Source organism: Bidens hawaiensis, unplaced genomic scaffold (genome assembly GCF_021521415.1).
Source record: "Bidens hawaiensis isolate Kalapana, Puna unplaced genomic scaffold, B.hawaiensis_p1.1 tig00084166_1, whole genome shotgun sequence".
Taxonomy (NCBI): domain Eukaryota; kingdom Viridiplantae; phylum Streptophyta; class Magnoliopsida; order Asterales; family Asteraceae; genus Bidens; species Bidens hawaiensis.
The window spans coordinates 6,243-9,620 of record NW_027504063.1 but is presented as its reverse complement, the minus strand read 5'-3'; the positions used below and the strand labels follow the sequence as shown (position 1 = coordinate 9,620).

Sequence of the window (3,378 nt, the reverse complement as noted above, 5' to 3'; positions counted from 1 at the left end):
GAGTCCATCTGACTTCACCAACACGTGAAGTTGGGCGTCCTCCACAACTTCACCAACTCGTCGGCATACGATAAGGTTTAATCTTCAACTACTCAACATCAAGTGATCAATTTCATCACAAAACCACCTTGACAGAATCTAACACATGACCATTAATTAATCTGAAGCATCTTCAATCACCAGGGATAACGATCAAGAACATAAACACTTTAATTCCCGATTAAATCCAACTTGTTCCAGAATTTTCACTCTAATAAATGAACATCACGTTTCAGGATCCAATTCTCGAACGCCTTGAAAATAACATAAATAATATGCTCTGACCGCAATCCAGTAATGACGAAAACCTTCAGTTCAATTTGACTTTCTTCAGTTGGTCAACCTCGAACAACAACAATTTCATTGCCCACAAACACCCAAATATGTGTCAATATCCAGTTTCAATCAATATCCCATTCACAAACTCAACTCCATATCCAGAGTTGACACGTATTTGTTCACACGTAAGACCCAGAGATAACAAGTTTCACTCGTTGACGGAACAACATCTTCGGTCTCACAATAATATTGTTTTGTCATGTCATTTACACCTTCAATTACTCTAAAACACCTTACATTTTCCTCGTTGTATCTATTGGCATGTTTAGACTTGAGTTTGAACACAACTTATTAACTTATTAGCAAATGATTTTTCAAAAGGAAAAAAAAAGACACGGTAAGTCAAAGTATTTTCAAACTCAATTCCAAACATGCCCGTATTTATATACATAGAACACCATACCATACAGTTACGCCCTAGGTTGTTAGATTCACACAAATTGCAATAATCACATAGTGCAGATGCACTTAAGATGATCCACACATACATAACATACATATAATATCATTCAAATGTTTTATTGTACAAACAACCCATAACAACATAGTAATCATTTGAGTTCGGAGGAAGTTTCACGCCTTCACATCCCACATTCATCTTCACATGTACCAAACCGACTCCGTGAAGTCGAGGGTATTATTGTCATTTACATTCATGTTGCTGCCCGAATCAAACCCAGAATCGCATGGCCAAAAACCGTCATCAAGATGAATCGGATCCAGATTCCCGGATTTAAAGCTTTTGTTTGGTTCTTGAATATTTGCATCATAGAATGACATAAGATCAGAAATCAATCTTTGGCCATCTTCAGGCAGCCCGAGTTCTGCAATGTCACCACCAGTGCCGCCATACGGCTGTGGCGGCATTGGTGGTGTTGTGATGTGGTTAGCAGGTGGAGGAACTGCACCGAGCTGAGTTTGACCATACGTCACCATACCAAACACTGGTGCTTTCTGAATATTATTCATCTGAAAGTTTAGGGCTCCGCCAGTTGGGCGGTAAGCACAACTCATCTGGTGGTTGTTTCTTGCTGACCTGTCATGAAACCCAACACGAGCATCGTTATACGGGCACTGAGAATACTCACACGTGTACGTCTTCGGTTCCATCATAACCGGTGGTTGCTTTCTTTTCATCATAATATTCTCGGCCATCATCGAGTCAACAACCTCCCCTTTGACTTTAACAGTAGGAGCGGGTCCTGCCACCCCTAACCCGAAAAAACTTTCCACCTTGCGGTCTTCCAGTTCAACAACCGGTTCATCAAACACGCCATCAACATCATAATCACCGACATCATTAACGAGATACGAACCGCCACCAGCTGGTGGGCACGCGTCGGGATACAAAACCCAACAAAGTGCTTCCTCTTGGTTAATAACCGCCAGCCAAGTGGCACTTTCCTTAGCTGTCATCTTATCCTGTAAACACTTCGACTGGCGAACGAGCTTTCGTATCTTATCAATATTAGGAGACATATGCTTAATAACCGCGGTCAACACGTTGACTTTCCACGCCTTTTTCAAATCATGTGGTTTCTTATACGGTGGCGGGCCCGGTTCTCTCGCCATCCCCGACCCCACCCACCACTCCTCATCACCGGTAGGCCACCACGGCGGCGGAACACCCTTTTCAAGTGGGAACCGCCGCTGCGGCGGGTTACAATGCTGCATCAAAGCCAACAAAAGTGAGCCAAGTGTTGTGTCTTGAAGCTCTTGTAAAGTATGAGGAGTCGATACAGGTTTAACGCTTACAGTTTCCCCAGAAACCGAGTGCTCAACATGATATTTTGAAATAGCAGCGGGCCCGTTTCGGTCAAACCGGACCTTTTCTTTCCACCATTCCCGGAGATTATCGGAAGCACCACTCACGGGTTTACCGTTTTCAGGAATGATCCCGTAAACGAACCCTTGGGCTTTACAAACTTCCATCATTTTAAGCATGTATTTCAAGATCCCATCTTGTGCGCACGACATTTTTTTTCGCCTTGCTTGTTCTTGGGATTGTTTCGGTTTTTCGATGTCATTAATGTTTTCTTGGTGTTTGATTTGCTCTTTGAGTCATCTTAAACGCATTTTGTAACGCCACATCCGCCTTTCCAGCTCATCAATGTCAATGTCCACATCATCATCACTGTCGTTGTAATCGTCGTCCGCGGGTGGTTCTTCAGTTGCAGCCTTGGGTTCAAACGGAGGGGCAGATAGGAAATCAAAGCTTCCGCAGAATCCCATTTCATTAAACATCGACATTTTTTGTATTTGTGGATAGACTTAATAAAGATTTAAAAGATTTTACTGTAATTTACTGTCCCCAAAGGTTAATCAGATACTTTCCTGAAACAATAACCAACTTATGATTATTAGTAAACATGACAAAAGAAAAAAAAAGAAGACAAATGGATACTAACGAACGTAAAAACTGATAAAAAAAAAGTGTCTGAAGTAACAATAGTTATATACCATTAATGTAAGAGACTCACGAAAGTAGACATTTTTTAGTGTGTTATACCATTATGATCATATTAGTAAAAGTTTACACAAATAGCCGCCATAAGATACGCGCTTTTACAGTCATATACTTTTACCCAAGTATCATTTTCTTAATTCGATAAAGTACATAAGCCGTGAGTTGCGCAAGTACAAAATTTAGATACTCGAATCTGATCCGTGTAGCATTTAATAAAAGACAAAAACTAAAGGTGTAAATGAGCCAAGCCGCTCGTGAGCTACTCAAGATTAATTCGTTAAAAGCTTAAAACGAGCCAAGCCTATAAGAACGCGAGCCTAAATATAAGCCTGTTTAACAAACAAGCCCGAGCGTCGCTTATCCGGCTCGAGCTGGTTAGCGAGCCAAAAACAAACCTATTATTTATATATAAAACTTTGATCAAAACAAGCCTATTATTTAACACATTAAATATATATTTATATAATAACTATTATTATATAAAAAAATTGATCAAAATAACTAAAAATATATATATTTTGTTATGTACAACA

The 3,378-nt window shown here is 40.1% G+C and overlaps 1 pseudogene; it reads right to left on the bottom strand.

Annotated features, from left to right (window-relative positions):
• Positions 1–850: 850 nt before the first annotated feature.
• LOC143607616 (ETHYLENE INSENSITIVE 3-like 1 protein pseudogene) lies at positions 851–2,714 on the bottom strand (annotated as a pseudogene).
• Positions 2,715–3,378: the final 664 nt, after the last annotated feature.